This window comes from Acanthaster planci, linkage group LG16 (assembly GCF_054643075.1).
Source record: "Acanthaster planci isolate LZ-2023a linkage group LG16, COTS_SCS, whole genome shotgun sequence".
Taxonomy (NCBI): Eukaryota; Metazoa; Echinodermata; class Asteroidea; order Valvatida; family Acanthasteridae; genus Acanthaster; species Acanthaster planci.
This window is the reverse complement of record NC_141792.1, coordinates 10,537,613-10,555,596: the sequence shown is the minus strand read 5'-3', so window position 1 is coordinate 10,555,596 and position 17,984 is coordinate 10,537,613. Positions and strand designations below refer to the sequence as shown.

General features: G+C 40.5%; 1 pseudogene across 1 annotated transcript; it reads right to left on the bottom strand.

Annotated features, from left to right (window-relative positions):
• Positions 1-523: 523 nt before the first annotated feature.
• Positions 524-17,979, bottom strand: LOC110979010 (membrane metallo-endopeptidase-like 1; annotated as a pseudogene). The gene is made up of 23 exons (XR_015427920.1): positions 17,833-17,979; positions 12,896-13,043; positions 11,690-11,782; positions 10,877-11,038; positions 10,380-10,463; positions 9,932-10,146; positions 9,553-9,624; positions 8,764-8,829; positions 8,226-8,342; positions 7,872-7,937; positions 7,488-7,624; positions 7,035-7,257; positions 6,643-6,741; positions 6,132-6,209; positions 5,161-5,270; positions 4,872-4,930; positions 4,382-4,433; positions 4,013-4,080; positions 3,548-3,678; positions 3,280-3,345; positions 2,216-2,302; positions 1,881-1,957; positions 524-1,584 (listed from the first exon to the last, which is right to left on the bottom strand). The product of XR_015427920.1 is annotated as a membrane metallo-endopeptidase-like 1 (transcript).
• Between the last annotated feature and the right edge of the window lie 5 nt (positions 17,980-17,984).

The window sequence follows — 17,984 nt, the reverse complement described above, 5'->3', positions numbered from 1 at the left end:
TAACAAAGAAGAAAAAGCAAAATATTTTAGCAGCTGTGCGTTGCGCAGGCATCGTTCCCTCATTAACATTGAACTGGTTGGCTCGTCAGTGATGGCGTTGCACAGATTTAAGTGAAGGAAATATGTGAAGGATTCTGCCAGGTTCATTGCCCGCTACCGGTCCCTTCGTTAGGAGGACGTCTGTAAGATGTCTGTAGACTACATGTACGTTCAGGATAGGAACCAGTCTACCGAACAGGGTGCATGAATGGGCTGATGGCCTGGCACAGATTTTAGTGAAGGAAATACGTCATACAGGGTCACAGCTGAACGATCGACGCGCAGAGCACTGTGGGTATTAAATCGATGCCTGGCGCAAGAGCTTGCTCAATGACTTACACAAGCGGCGGTTACCAATTCGATAGCTTTTTTTTCTTTTCTTTCCCATTGCTGAAACTAGTCTCACTACACTTTATTCGTTTATCCAAAATTGATCAAGATAATGAAAAATGATGAAAAAGAGAAATACTAAAGGCAATGAATATTGTCTGTTACAAATTAACATACGAGTATAAATTTTTAAAAATGATAAAATAAAAATAAAATTGGGGGAGATATGTATCAAATAAACAAGACACATAAAACTATTAACTGAAATGAAAGGAGAGTTTTGCTTTAAACGGAAATCTGTAACCACTACTGGACATGAAACGACAATATTAGCGCGGCTAATCGAAAAAGTTTGGAGAGAATATCAACTCGTAGAACTTAAATGGGGCATTTTACTAATAAGAGCGTTTCTCATTGTACTTGAATTTGTATTCATTCAATGTCACAGCATTTCTGTGTCTATCAAGTCTGTTTGATTCGTCAGAATTTAAAAAAAAATCAACCCTTAACCGAATAAGATGACGTCACAAGAGTGTTTTACTTACAATCAACTGGTGCGATTTCACATTCGGCAAAGCATTTATACTATCCAATCTCCTAAAATTACTCAAACATCATATCTGAGTACTTGAAAACAAAACATGTGGCCCAATCTTCGAAAACTAGGCTGATTACACAATATATATGAATGAATCACAGTATGAATGTTATAGCTTTCATTGCCCATAATCACGAAAGCTTCCTGTAGGCCAAAGTTTTACCTTGTAGTATATGTAGAAAAATCAGAGATACCGCACTCTTTTTATAGTACACACGAAGCAATAGTTATTACAAAGCGACATTGTGATTATAAAATTTTTACCACTGAACAGTACAAAGTAATCAGTGGGCATGAAAAGAGTGAAATTCAAATAGTTCTAATACTTGTATCACGAGATTATACATGTGGTAGCTAACGAGTAATAAAGAATCCGCTTTTATGTTTGTTTTATTGTTGCAGTTAAAGGCATAACTGACACCTTAAAAATGTCAGAAATCGATTCTCGAATGATTATGATATACGTTTTAATATCTTAGAGTCACATTTGTGCACTTACTTTGTCCGAATTAACTTAATACCAGACTTTGCATTTGACGTCTGGGTTCATGTAGCTTCCCGCAGGACAGTTGAATGCAGCGTTAAACGCCTCGTTGTTCTGCAGTGAACCAATGACTCTGAAAATTTAAAAAACGTCAACTAACTACAAATGAAATGCTAGGAAAGGAAACAGTTTTACTTGAATGAAAAGTTGGATCCATCCATATTACTTTTTCTTCTTATTTGGTTGATTCTCAAAAATTAGTGTATATTATGTTTGTATAATATGGGCGTTTCGACACGCGCAATGAATCGACAGATTTCGAGCACCGTAATTGGCCAAGGCGTTGCAAACTCTTGGAGGCGCACTGTTGCGAATTGCCTGTATTGAAGCGATTGCTAGGAATAATGGCGGAGACATTTAATAACAAACCTGTATCGGCCTGGACAGTGGCGTTCATAGTCAATGTACCCATCCGCACCTTCTGGTTTTAACACACTGCACCAGATCTTAGATTTAAGAAAAGCGTAAAAAGGTTTCTGGATTTGCACCGTGATTTGATTTCCTTTTTGTCACCCTTCGTAAACTTGAGTATGGGGAAAGTTTGGAAAAGATTTTCCGATATTTATTTTCCCCACTGCAAATCGACAGGCATGACGTCATAGGACCTTATGTCGTTCTCGTGTAAATATATGCTCCAGTTGAGGATTGTCTTTGACAAAATAAGGCAACGTCGTATAAATATCACTTGAACGTCTTTGCTTTACCTGAGAAAATGAAAGGAAGAACATCTGCTCATCGGTGAAATCAATGCCAGGAAGCCGAGGCTGCTTCGGAATGTTGTCCCTGTAGGCCTTTGGAAAAGAGAAGATTATAAACTTTAACTCCATTGTAACAGCAATGGTGGAAATGTACATGATGACAGGACGACAAAGTTTGGGCTTCTTTCGTTGTATGTCCTTCTCTGTAGCTGCCGTCGCCTTCTTTGCTCGACTCCCTCTAGGTCTAGTAATCCCAAAAGATGGTGCATCGTTTCTCAGCTTACCCGGAGGCCTTTCTGAAGAGATCTCATGTAAGGTAAATGCACTGGTAACCACAAAGTTGCCCTGAGGTACTCAACTACCCTTCTGTAAAAACATGCAACATCAACAATGTCTATGTGGTGTTTTCGGCAATAAAGGCCACGTTCTCGCAATCTACGGTGTTGGTTACACTTGCTGAGAATATTATGAAAAATGATATTATAAACAAAATTAAAAAATCAAAAAATAAATAAATGAAAAAATAAAAAGGTATTAAAATTAGACTGCGCGGCCTTTATAAAACCACGGACCAAGAAACGGCACGTCCGCTATGACCTGAAATCGTTCTTGTACATTATTGAAATGAAGTACAACAATGCCTGCGTACCAAACCTTCATTTCGTAAAGTTTCAAACAAACAAAAATTATTTTTAAAAAAGCTGTGGCAAGAAACAGATAAGATTTTGTCTTGATTTTCATACACTAAAGAGTCCAAGTACAAATCTTCCTCTGTTAGTAAGAATAGGTCCTGCTTTTACAAAAAAAAATTGTTCAAAGCACGTACCCACATGTAGTACCGAGCAATATTAGACAGGTTTGTCCACTTTGTCAATGGGAGGGAACATATGAAATGGGGTGCCGGGGAACCATGCAGTCAAATGAAATGAAGTTCTATACAACATGTACTGTTGAATAAGATGGATAATTGAATGACATGTGATCAACAGTCCACGTATAAGGTGACAGGGATTTGTGGAGGTAGTGTATAATTGATAATGTTAATGTATAGTGTTCGTTCGTCGTGATACCTTGTACGACTCTCTGAGACCTCCGTTGTCAGCAATGTTTTCACCTTGCGTTTGGGTTCCGTTTAGCTGAAAAATAGCAGAGAAGCGTAAGTTTATTATTGATTTTCCTCAGGATTTAGAAGATATCGCGCTTTTCTGAAAAGGGGGAAAAACATAAGGTATTTTCTTGTTTTAACTGAAGGATTCAGTAGAAAGTGCAGGCATAATTTCGCAAAATGGAATGCCATTGGAAATAATGGGAAAAGAGAATTCACGAGGCAAAGCTTACGTGTCTTCCATTTTCTGGCATAACAAAGCCAGAGTATTGATCGATAATGCACTGGGCTTTCTCTTTGAAATTATCAATGGATTCCTGAGTCCACCACTGCCTAAATTTGCCGTCTTTGTCGAATTGTCTTCCTGTGACGAAAACAAGAAATATCCGAAATTTTGAATTAGACCTTGAAAGCATTCTCTTATTGAGTAATAGAGCAAATGTTTCCTTCGGAACTGTGTAATTACTTTCATCAATGTGCTACTCAAATTTGGTATGGTTTAAAGAGAAAAGTATTAGTTAACATACTCAACTAATGAACAAAAAACCCTGGGTATCCCTTTTTGTTTTGATTATTTGAGTGGGGAAGACTGCAACTCCCGGAAGCAAAATAAAGGCTCCTAAAGTATGCTTCGAATTTCGGATGTTTCCCGTGATGTATCCACATCCACAATCTTCCGTCGCCTTTGACTGGCTCACCATTGTTATCGAAACCATGCGTTATCTCGTGTCCAATGATCACACCGATACCGCCGTAAATGGAATACCTGAACAGAAAAATGTGAATATTCTCCAGTTATAATGGCCAATAAATTTCTGGCGACCCAACTCCCGAGTTGGGTCTGGAATCCCAAATGGGACAAACTGCACAGACACGGTACCTTTTTTACTCTTGCTTTGAAATTGGTTGGTTATGATGATGATGATCAGTGACAAGAAAACTTTACAATACAACTATTTCTAAGATAATTTTGAGTTTTCAAGATTAACTGTACATGCTTGATTTCTTAGAGGGAGCTATTAATAACACACTCATAATGTTGGAAAGCCTAAATGGTAAACACTTACCACGGAAGATCTTTATGGTAGAAAGGTGGTTGGAGGATGCCTGCCGGAAACACTGAAGAAAAGACGTTCAATAACGTTAAACTGGCGGGTATGAGCGTTGTCGGTCGGAATTACATGGATGACTGGTTGATAGGTTTGGTGCTTGTATAAATTGATTATGTATGGCAGGCCGATTGGTTGGTGCCAGTTGGGTGAATGACTGGTCGGTAAGTGGGCATAACAATCACTACGTCATCAGATGGTTAAATAGTTTGCAATTTCTTAATATGATGCATTGCATTTAATTTGCTTGTTCGCAAGAGTAATTATTGATTGGTTTGCTCTGTTGAATGGATGGACTGGGCAAGGTGCATCCAAGACGGGATAGTCAGTTCATGAGGTGCATATGGTCAATAACCAACTACGTATCGGTTGAAAGGGGACAATATATTACAGCCATTCGTAACAGATAATAACTGTGGGTAAGTAAGATTCAAAGAACATAGCTTACACATTCCGTTTCTGTTTGGACTGTAATACGCATTGACAACAGCTGGTCCAGTGAACAACCTTGAAACAGAATACATGTAAGTCATTTAAGAGTATACATTGGAAACAACTTGCCACTATTTGTAATACAGCAAACAGGCTTGCCCAAAGGTTTATTTGAAGGTTCTATTGTGGACAAAAGCCCAATACTACCAACACAGTTTCGATTGGTGTTTTAAAACTTCTATTATCCTTTTTGAAGCACTAGCAAGTTTGGTACCTTGCAGCACAAAACGCTACCACATACTCACAGTGAGTTTTCAGTGTCCACATCTTCACGTAGGAGTGCCAATTGGGCCTGAGAAATCCATTTACGGTATTTCAAGTTATTCTGGAAATATTCGTCGTCCTCGGCTGTTAACTATATGAAACCAAGATATTGTCGGTAAGAGTACTAGAGAACCATTTGATCTCCATGATGCATTCCATATACACTATTAACTTAATGACCACATCCTGCATGATGGTATTTTGTCTTGAGGAATAGACCAATTGCTCCCACTAAGTCACGTGACATACAGCGGGTATAAAATGTCGAACACGGCGTCCACCCAAAGTAACGTGTTTCTTAAGTGTAACTTACCAAAAATGAAGCTGACAGTAAGTATGTACTCAGAGTACAGATGTGCTGGTATTATAGTCCGTAAGTCATCGGCTTTATTGTTTGTAAACAACACTCTACACCCTTTGCTATGGGAATGATACCCACTACAGGTCACGTGGTTTAGCAGGTACAATCGATCTATTAGTGGTAGGGCCACTCGAGGTCTCATATCATGAGACTGCATCAAAGTTTTCAAGTGAATAAGAGAATACACAACACTGTCTTCGAAGTGGCATTGGGATCCACTTGTCGGAATTCTACCCGAATCATGCAGGTGCTAGATATTCAAATTGACATCTTCGGCCGTATTTCCAGGGCTTGCATCGTCACGTGTAAGGTTAAGATGGGTACGCTGCAAAGAGTCCACTGTTATCAGAGGAACACACGAACAATTTTCACCGGTGTTAAAATATTGCTGTCATTTCAACACATTTGGTGTTACTTTTAAGACCCTCCAGTGCATTGTAACACTTGTGGGTGTTTAAAGTAACGCCAGCGGTGTTAAAGTAACACATTTACAATGCTGTCATGCAATATAACCGGAATCTCAGGGGTATACTTTCGACTAACAACGAACTGCATTATAAGATCTCCTAACATAAAGGATATGCTACATACACCAGCGTACTCTTCTTCGAGTTTAGCGTTGTCCTTTATCCACTCCGGGTAGCCAATTTCAAAGGCCATCACATCTGCCTGAAGGTCAAAGATCATGTGAATTATGTACAGATCTTATGGGTCTGTTTAACATATTAAACTGAGTCAAATTATATTGAAAACCAAATAGTCTGACTTATCAAGGGTAGCATTGGTAGGGTACGACATTACAGTGTCCACATGCACTACTACGTGAAAACCTGATATGTCTGTGATGCAACTAAACTGAACTCCCGAAATGAAACAGTTAACCGCTTAGAGGTACAGATCTTATGTTTTAAACAAACAAACAAACAAATGCATTTTGTGTCATACAAGGAGCTTACCGTTTACATGTATGTCCATCCTTGTAGGAAGCAGTCCATTGAAATCGAATGAACTAGATGCTGAGCCATTCAAATTCGGTTATCAGTATTTGATTTTCATGCCTAACTTTGACCACTGACCTGACCTTTATGACAACTGCACGAACCTTTTCAGCAGCTTTGGGCTTATCTTCGTCCTGGAGCCAGTCATTCGTTTCCAGCATGGACTTGAAAGCCGTTTGCAGATTGCGTATCATGTCTAGGGTCTTCAAAGGCCGAACGTTTAAATAAGATACGTTGAAACAAATGTGTAACGGAATCTGTTCAGTCTGGCCAATGCTATCTATTTGTATGAAGATCTAATGCTCTGTTGCAAAAATGTTTTTCTTTTTCATATCACAGCGTAATGGTAAACCGACATCGCCATATCGAATGAACTGTATATTCAGTGTATATAAACAAGTGGGTCTACGGCGGGCCTATGAAGAGAAAGCCATTAACAGTTAATTGACAACTGCTGTACACTAATGTTGTATGGAACACTCGTATTATGCCACACCTTCTGCTTTGCGTCTTCAGGAAAGTGTTCGTCCACGTACATCCTTCCGCTAATGAATTTGAAGTGATAGTTAACAACGTCAACGCACGTCTTCCAACGGGCCGAGGTGGCTGTAGTGTTGTTATTACTCTCGACGTATTTTCTGTGGATTGCCAGGAACGTCTCGTTCATAAAGGGCACCATTCGGTTAACCAGCCGCCATATCATGTAGTTGGCCTTGACACTGAAAGGGTAGATATTTTTGATGATGTTATGTGCTTCCAATGTTTGATTATAAAACTCGTCTTGGCAGGATTACGCATTCTATAATACCGTTATGAACCACTCCATTATAAAATTGTACTGGTGGTTGGCTCTCTTGATGAAACGGGTTTCGTAACGTGGACACAAGCATTGTTGACACATCAAGAGTGGGTGCATTTTATAAAGTATGAATTTAGTTAGTCCTCCCACCTGTTTTCTTGATCTTTGAGCCAAAATGTGACGTTGGAAATGTAGTAAGGCCTGTAGTTGATGATGGGTTCGTTGTCAGTAACGCGTGGGTCGACACTTGCCGGCAACATCAGATTGTAAAACTGCACCCAGTCAATCTGGAATGCAAATCATTGTTTTGTAAGTCAAAAAGCAACAGAGGCATCTGCATCAAATTACAATCTGACTAACTTCACGTATAACACATTTCAGAATTCTTAGGATTCAGTGACCAACTAAGGCAAGTAATAATCTGACCCATATTTTACAGTAGGCGTTCCGTTGTTGTTTGGGTAGTGTATGCACTAATTTTCTTATGACAGTCAAAATTGGCAAAAGATGCCAAGCTTCGTTGTACAGCTTTACCTCATCCATTCCAATCTCCCCGAGAGTGTTTTCGATCCAGCCCTCCTCTGAATGTAGAACGGTCATCTGTGGAAATATTCGACCGGAATGGATTTCAAATTTAGTGCTGGTGCTTACTACGAATGAGAATGGTCCCAAAGTAATGGAAGTGACTACAAAAAAACTTCATATTCTTGTATTTTGAACTCGTTCATCTTCATGCACAAGGCCTTTACACACTCTAACACATGAGACCTTGCTTTTTATTTTCCTTCAAGCCCCAATGTTGAATCTTGAAAGACACAAGGTCAAGCAAAACCACATTTTATATAGGTGCTATTTTGTGCTAGGCCTATATCGAGGAACAATAAATACATTTGCCATAGTTGTTTCAAACTCGATGAGGTCGATCATGTCTTGCATTGCAACCGTCTCGTTTGCGCCAAGCGCCAGAGCAATGTCGATCATGTACTGAAGGTAGGCTTGCCTCTTCTGAAAATGTAATAAGATTAATAATGGCCAAATTATTAAGTCCATCTGAAGGAGCCAATGAGTGAAAGGCGTAGCTGGATGAAGGTTGTTCCGGAAACAGTCTTCAGGCTACAACCATGTCCTATGTCAGCGTGTGCCATACACCCGTATTCGGTACAAACAAAGACGGCAGCCTAACCCCTGTGTTCCTAAGAAACTGAAGGCACTCTCAAAATGTTTATAAAAATTCCCCCTCTCGCGTTCCTGACCATGAATTTAGTTGCTAAGGCTGCCGTTGTATCTCAAGGTTCGTCTCACGCTGACAAAAATATTGACTATTATCCACTGCTTCTCGTTCCCCACGGAAATTGGAATGACATGGTTCTCTGCACCTGGTACAAATATTTTTTAACTAGTTTAGGGGATATGAACATTGGCTTACTTTGGAATACCTCTCCTCCAAGAGAATCTTCACCCCGTAGTCATCAGGCTCATTGCTTTCGTCGATCTGGCGGGAGAACGTTAATGTAACATCAAGAGAGCCAATGAATTATGGGCGAACTCTCTTTTCTGACCAGAATATACTTGTCCGTACCGCCAGAACTGTTGGGTCCGACGTCTGCTCCGCTCCCACATTGGACCCCACAGTTCTGGGGGTAACTTGTCCGCACACGTTTGGCCTGGAGTATGCACGAGGTATGACTGATTTGCATGTAACGGGTGTGTTTGACTAGCTTCCACAGGTTGACTAGGGGTGAGAATCGTCCTCAGTGCCTCGCTTGTTTGTCCCAACCCACAAGACAATCGCCAGGTCACGATTGCCCCGTGTAAGCTAATCGAACGCGCCCAATGATGAATGCTGCGTTGGCCTGTTGGGCCTCTTCGTCACTACAGAAGCTTGTTCGCGAACATGGGGGCCAATGCAGGCAGTGAGAGGGTCTTATTCAACGGTCCAATGGGTCTGCAGCTCCATAGTCAGACACAGTGTACGTCTTGAATCGGCACTTTCAAGACCCTTTTGATCAAGTCCTCCAAACAGGTAACTGTAAAAGTGATTTACCTCGATTTGGTGCCTTTGCATTTACGGCAATCAAATGAAACGAGTTCAACTTGCAATTTGAAAAAGAGAGCAATAAACTCATTACTATTTATCTGAATTAATATATATGCCAATTGAATAGAATTAGTACTGTAAAAGAAGAGAAGAAACTACCTCTAGGTGTCCTCTTACCAAACTCTTGACTCCCTGCAAATGTGCGTTTTCGATTTCGGTCCTCGGAACTACGAAGTATGGTGTCCAAGCCTTTAATAACAATTAAAATTTTGTAGAACACTCACAGATAAAACACCTTTAGAGTAGATGGTACAGTTTTCCCTGGTTGGAATCGAAGGAGTATATCAATGGGTTATAATGATATTTATTTTCCTCTATTCGAACATACATGTTCATGCAGTTTTTAAATGGATAAAGATGGAGATAAAGTGATAATTTGTGATTCTGTAATTCCCAGTGTTATCCGGTGATACCACATGTTCAGCCTGCTAAGCATTAAAACTTCTCTAGTAAGAGGCACATTAAAATGATAACATACGCATACTTCAAAGCTCACATTTAGTTTATACTCGGCTGTGTCATTGGGCCATACGCCTGTGGAAACGATCATTTGTATGCCGTATTTGCCCCTGATGTCGGCCCACAGCTTCTCAAAGTCGAAGGCGGCTGGGTCCCAGTTTCCGCCCACTGGGTTGTCTCCGAGGACTGGCCAACCGCCGAGGGATGTCAGCAGGTCAGTCAGAGGTTTCGCTCCCAGCTCGTTGATGGTGTCTGTTAATAAAGGGTGAGCAATCCAAAAAAATTGAAAAATGGTTTCTCCAAAAGACCGCGAGGGCAATTGAGGATACTTTACCCCAATACTCAAAACGCAACCAGCACTGGGTCAAGCAGTCATTCCTTTGTGAATATGTTCACATTAATAAAATATCATATTACAGTTCATTATTTTGGCAGAAATGCTTTTGTAGCTGCAAACTCATTTGACGAGGAATGCAGTGACTTACCCATGTCCTGACAAGATTTTTAGTCATTCCTTACAATGTGATATGAATCAGGCTCGCCGACAGTCGGGCTTTGTTCAAACAGAACTGGTAAATAATAAAATTTAAAAATAATACTTAACGAGTTATACCCCCCAACAAAATACATTCTTACCCGTCAGGCACAGTGACGGTGACAATACTAGTTCTTCAGTGGCAATGACTATGACAGAAATATAGCTAAAATGTTGATTTCAATGCCCGATTGGTGCGACTGATTATGGCATTGCTGTGATGATGACAATGAAACTGAGAGGGGACATGACAGTATCGACGATGCAAATCGTTAAATAAGGGGGAAATATGAAGATGACAGTGGCAGAAACTGCGCCTGCCTACAAAGACTATTACAACTGCGATGGAGTTGTCAAAACGATCACTAAATATGCATGGCAAAGAGGAGGACGAATCGGGGAAAACGTTCTCCCTTCGGGGAACTTTTCCAGTATAGCGTTTGGTACCTTTTAGCTTGCGTGCCAGGTCGTCTGTCAGCAGAGCGAATACAGAGTAGGTGTTTCTGTCCTCTGGAACTGTGTAACGTTCCGTCCACCCACCGCAAGCGTATTCAAAGAAATTGTCACAGGGATTCTTGCTCTGATCCAAACTGCTTAAGTAAACGTACGCTGAACAAATAAAGTGAAAGTAAGCTTTGTACGGAAAGGGAAATTTCGAAACCATTTTAGAAGCAAGATAAGTTCTTATGCATGGGCTTAAGCCAACAGAGGAGACTTTGTTAAAGGTACCGCTGTAAATGAAGACTAAAATCTACATACGTTTATAACTTACATCAATTTATAACTTAATTGTAATAGGTGTCTCGAAAATGGGCTTTGACTCCTTTGAATAATATCCGGTACCAAAAGCTTTGAGGGTTTGTTTGTTTTTGTTTGTTGGTGTGTTTGTTTGTTTGGTTTTTTTTTTTTTTTTTTTTTTTTTGGGTCTTGATCTTGTTTTTTAACGGAATAGCCCTACCTCCTAAACCATCTGCGCCGAGTTAATGTCATCAGGTTTCTATGCAGATTGATAACCACAAACACTCAATGCCAGTGTTATACAAAGCAGGAGAGCTACAGCGAGGACGAATTTAAAAGGGAAATCTAGAAGTTGATGGAAACGAAATCGGGACATCAACAGGTGGAATGGTCAAAATAGATCTACATGCAAAACAGGCTAGGTTAAAAGCATTGAATTAATATTGGATCGGCTAATAACTTACAATACAGTGTCCTCATAGGCTAATTTTGTAATGTAACCTCAAAACTATGTCTGTATACCGGAGTCATAGCACTGCTTTGTGCTGCAAATCGGAGTCTCTTTCCATTCGTTCCATTCGTTCGCAATGTCGTTCCTCTGCATGACGAACACAACTGTAGAAAAGAGACCAGCAGAAAATCAAACAAAATTTAGGCAACAATGGTCCATGGAAATGCGTCCAAAAATTATATAATGTTGACAAAGAAGTGCTGAGATGACTCAACAACGTAATAAATTTCCCGTTCTTGCTCAGTTAGAAATACAATGAGTTAAAATGAATTTCAAAATTTTTCTTGCCGAGCGACCCATTGGATAACAAATGGCAATTACGATGATTTAGTCCGGCGAACGGTCCAGTTTGTGTAATTTAAATCATCTTATTGTTTGGAGTGATAGAGGCAGAAACAAGTCGTCTGGCGCTTGCCCCTGAGATAAAGCACGCAGAATAACGGCAGGAGTGTTTAAAAATATACTAATATTGCTTGGATTTTTGCTCATGTATACAAATAAAATAGTAAATGTTTGACCTGTCTTAATTAAACAAACATACTTTAAAGCCCATCAATGATCCGAGCTAGCTAGCACATGCTTATTTCCTCAGTATTGAATGCGTCACAGTTGAGGTTCGGGATGTGTAGTTAAAAATATCAAAACTGAGGTGAGTAAACTTTTTAGGTGATCCCCAAAATCCTGATTCTTCCATTTCAAAACAGCAGCTTTATCTTGGAAGCGGGCTTAATGAGGTACTGCAATAGCTGAAGGGCATTTAATGTGGCAAGACGCCTTAATTCAACCCCCTGGGGTAGAATGTAATCAGTTTTTTGTTTTTGTCTGTTTTGTTTTTTGTTTTTATTTTTTGTTTGTTTGGTTGGGTTTTTTTGCAAATGATACTTCATAGGTGAGTGGGAAAGAAAGTAATCAGTACATTAATTTATTAAATAGCGCCAAAACCCTAAATAAACAACACCAGCAAATGAAAGCAAGGATGTTGGGACTGGAAGGCCTTTTTGATTTTTTGTCTCCTCCAGTATAATGTCAAATAAGCCCGGAGCCGCATTCGCTTTGAATATTCCCCCTCCCCACACCAAAAGCTAGAATGTAATGTCCCTCCAACAGACAAATCGATCAAGAATCTCCAAAGATGAGATTCCAGATGAGGTTTTATAGAAACGGCTGAAAAGCTCGATGTGTCACGAGTGGTAGCTAGGGTTGTTAGGACGACTCACCGGTGGTGACAGTCAGAGCGACGGTTGCGGCCACAAATATACCCGTCAAAATCAGGAGGATCTTGCAGGGCGTCTTTGAAGTCACACCAACCCTTAGAACGAGCTGGGCGTTGGAATCTGTTCGGCTTTCCTGTATGACTCCATCAGGCTACAATGAACGACAGTGTAAAAATGAACCCTCGGCTTGAGGAGAGACGGGAACAGTGCCCAAGCCTCATATTCTGAAACAATAGCCAGCCACTCTTCATAATGTCAAAAACAAATACAAACGAGGAAGATTTAAACTTTTTTATATGTTTATGAGGAATTGCTGATTGCAAAACATTTCAAAGAGTGGCAAATACCTAAGAAATTATATAAGTTTAAGTTCATGACAGACTTCTGCTTACTTTATTCTTTTACAGTTTGTGAACAAGCGAGGGGTTTTAGAGATAAAGATTTTGATGCAGTATTTTACGTGATCTAGATGTGAATGAAATGATACAGGCTTTTAACACTACACGGGATAAATTTGAAACCAGGCAATTTTCAAAACAAAAACAATCTTGGAGAGACGGAGTAATTTTATGATCTTACCAAACCCGGGCTCAGCAATTTCGGCCGCTGACTCTACAACCAACCCCTTATCAAAGTATCATTTAGTAAATGTGTGTATTTATGGTTTTCAATAATGGCATGACGGGGTGCCACGATAATTACATACCTCTTAGCATCCAACAATGTTGCCTCCTAAAAATAAAAAAATCTCTGGCGATGCAAACGCAGATCAATAAACACTATATAAAGGGACTGTAATGTTATCAACATTATATTTTCAGTTCTTGAACAGTGGCATACAGAGAGGATACAATATTCCTAGTCTAACTTTGGTTTAGGTCCTACTTTTTGTCACATGGCGGAGGCCTAAGGCCAATAATTCCTGTCCCTGGGGGTCATTGGTGTAGGCCGTCTTAGTTGGTTTAACACCTGTACCAAAGATACCTCGAAAGATACCACTTCGTCCTCCTTCAAGTGGCAGGGTTGTGGAGGACGAAAAATGGCCATCTGCTTTTCTGCTTTGAGAATTGGAGGAGAGCAGAGTTCATAATGTTCACAGGCAATATTCGACTTTTCTGCTACCTAAAAAGCAGGACGAACATTTTGTTGTAATGTATTTTCTGCTTTTCTGTTACCAGAAAAGGCGATTTCACTGTCGCTGGCGGCCGAAAAGTGGTCATTCGCTTTTTGCCTTCCATGGGCTGTGAACGGGAGTCGTGAACCTGTAGGTTACGACCATTTCATTTCTGGGGAATTTAAGACCCACAGAAACCAATAATTACGGTCCACCCTATTTTCTGGAATGGAAGATTCCAATGTTTCTCAAGCAAGCCTGAGTGTCTATTGGATGATGGCTGTAAAATCGCTCCGATTTATTTCCTTTGAGGTGCCGGTTTCTTGGCCTCAGCGGGACACTAATGTGTGCGATTTGTCCACAGAAAGCATTAGCTCAAGTCAATTCCAGTCACCAATACTTGAACTCAAACTATATATAAAAAAGAAAAAAATCATTTGGAAATTTTTTAATTTACCTGTGGATTTCTACATGTGATCTCATCAAATCTTACTCTTAGGCTCGTTCAAATGTCGTGCTTATGCCGTGTCTAACACAACTCAATTTGATTTTTTTAATTTGGCACGGCATAAGCATGAGGTTTGAAACCAATGTGGCTCGGAAAAAAACGATTTCGGTACTGCAGAGGATTTTGGCTCGAAAGGGTCTTCCGTGCTTATTGTCATTAAATACGGCACAAGCACGGTGTAGTTTTTAAATGTGTCGATTTTTTTCGAGAAATAAAGTACTGGTAGTGCTCACCAAAGCTAAATTCGTTTTCTCTGTGATTGAGGCTGAAAGATCGTAAAATCACGTTTCGGTTCGCCATATTAATTTAGTTACTGGGCTCTTTGAACAAAGTTCGAAGTTTGAAACCAATGTCAGGCTTATACGCCGTGCTATTAACATCGTGCTCAATTCAATTTCAAGGCTCAGTCGCGAAGTTTGAAGCGGGCCTTAATGATCGCAACACATCGAATGAGTATTGTATGCAGGCCCTGCAAAGTGACTGCAAATATTTGAAGAAATATGTTTGCTTTTATGTTTTGGACTCAAGGCATATTAACTTCCCTTGAGTCAGGTCTTCTGATGAGGGACTCGGATCGGTCGAGCCACCATACTTGTGACTCAATTCTGACTCGACTCGAGTCATCACCACTCTGTCAAGGGAATACTCAGGGAAGGCCAACATTGATCACGTGACGAGGGAACCGATTTATTTAGTCAGAAGAAATCGACATTGAATGCACATGAAACTCAGAGCTTTTGTCATTACTGAAATTCAAATAACTATGTCTAACACTGAAAATAGTTGCAATGGGGTTCCTTCTATAAAAACCGTACTTACGACACCGTAGTGTAAGAAACATGTGCTGAGGGGATTAATCCCTTGTGACTTTGCGATCAGTGGATGAGCTACTAAATAATGCAGTCAGCCCCAATGGGGTGATCTTTGTACAAGTCCCCATGGAAGCACAGTCAAGGCGCTGCACCTCCATCCGTTTCCCCCTTATCGGTTGTTCTATTAAAAACCTACTTCATATCAATGGCCCAAATACCTTGAAATTCAGAATATTAAGAGCATGTAGCCAGGGAACTTGGCCGTGCCAACGTCAGGGAAAAATTGAAAATCCTGTCATCCAAGTACTAAGATAGGATATCAGCCTTGAAACTTTGAACAAAAACTAAATCCCCCAAATGTTAAAATTACTATGGTTATTGCACTATCGGTAAGTTTGGAGTTATTTTAATTACATTATAGGTCCATTTTTTATTACTTTATGGGTCCCTCGGGTTATCACAGTACCGGTCGATTTGTGTCATTATTTTATTGGTCAATTTTATTAGATTATCTGGCCAGATAGCATTATCACTCAATTATTAACGGTACATTACTGGCGAAACTGAATCCTCTTCGGGCTCATAAGAACACTCCCAACGTAAGCGAAGCATGTGTTCAGTGTTACCCCACCCTGCCTCCTCTTGAGTAATCAGTTTCTGGATGTTATCCCCATTTTCTGTCTCCAAGGACGAAACAGTAACTGTCGCACGGTCATTCAACACCATTTGCCAACCTTGCAAGTTTACGCAATTACTTTTTTCTTGATAGCGCAACCCTCAGGTGAATTCCCCTCCAGTTCCTTGACTTTCAAAAACATTGTTTTCGTGGGCTCGAGTGTTTTGTATTTCCCTCTTATGGAGACACTGTGATGACCCCAGTCACTGTCGTTCTACCGCTTCGCCTCACGACGCTCCCAGCCAAAGTGCTGCTCAAAAAGGTCACCACGGGCGGTGACACACGGTTGGCTCTCTTTCAGTACCGCCTGCCGCGTAGAGCCAGGAGGCACAAGTAGGTCTTGGCTAGATGGCACTAGAGTACGTACGTAAGCGTCTTTCACTTCATCAGAGAAACTGAAGGACTTCCACTGCACGCGGTGGCGGATTCGGGGGAGGGCAATGGGGCCATGGCCTTCATTATTTTTTAATAAAGAGAGAAAGACGCTTTTTGGTCTCTATATTTTTCTTTCTCTTCCAACTGCGTAAAAAGCCTCGAAAAGACGCCTCACCCCTCAGGAAGGGCATGAAAACTAAAAAAAAAAAGTCTGGCCCCCGCTACGAAAATTTAGTTCTGAATTCTTCCTTGATTGCACGGCACCATGACATCCCCGAGGCTTGTCGATGGAACCAACGTGTGTCAACGTATGGAACCAACTGTCTTGTCCCCAAGGTTACAACTAAAACCACAGAATATGATTTCATCATATCTGCCCCCAAGATACTACTTTCTAACTTCACTGCCTACTTTCCACTGCTCTATCTGTGGGCAATTTTGTTTAACTGTTGTTCAGTGTTGCATTCGAGTCCGTCACAAGTCCCTCTAAGTCCATCACAAGTCATCCAGTCTTGAGAATGGCGGGCAATGTAAACATTTAATCCGCGTACATGGATCTCTGTATTAGTAAAAGAGATATCTCTATTCCGGGAATAAATGTTAACTTGGCACGTCTAAGTATAGAGATATCTGTGTGCGCGGATTAAATGTTAACTTTGCACGCCATGCTGAAGCCAATTCACAAGCTATTCAAATGAGCTGTGACAAAAGCCTTCCTTTGTCATTGTTCAACCATGTTGTTTATGACTGGCCTTGTGAAGGGACTTGTGACTGGAATTGTAAAGGGCTTGTGAAAGGACTTGGGATGGACTCGAGTACAACACTGCTGATGTTCGAGCTGGTCCCTTTTCACCACTTTAGTCTGATTTAATTGAATTGGTTTGGTTATATCTTTGTATGACCCGACCTAGTGGGCAAAGCAAAATGGAAGTCTTTAGACGGACTGGTAATTACTATGTTGAAAAATTACTTTTTACTTGAACTGAGAGGCCTATGTTCATAGCACGACTATTAAACTCGGCAGTGTTTTCTCAAAGTAAAAAGTCGAAGACTTTTTGTAAGTAATGGTTCAGAAAATGTTACTGAACTGTTGTCTTTTTGCAGTGGCAATTTCAAGCTCATGTGTAGAACCTTCACCACGGTAACTATCGTCACGGGACGCTGCCTTTTACATTGTAAACAGCCCTAGAACGTTGGACACAGTGTTGTAATTGAGTCCATCACAAATTCGTGTAAGTCTACCACAAGTCATCTTGTCTAAAGCCAATTCATAAAGCTTTTCAAATGAACTGTGACAAAAGCATTACTTTGTCCTTTCTCATCCTGTTACTTATAACTGGCCTTGTGAAAGGACAGACACGACTCCAGCACTGGTTGGACCTTCTCCCATTTTTTAAAATTGTTATTATGCTAAGGATTTCTAAATTAGATTCAACCAGAGAAATGAATTCTTACCTCAGTTTGGGGCGAAACCCACGCCTCCTTAGGGGGGTGCATCATTCTCAGTTGCAGGAGAGGTGAGAGCCTGAATTTACTTGTGACTGAAGTCGCGCTTCTCACAGCTACGACTGCTCGCACAAGGTGCAGCAGGCTATGTTAACAGTATA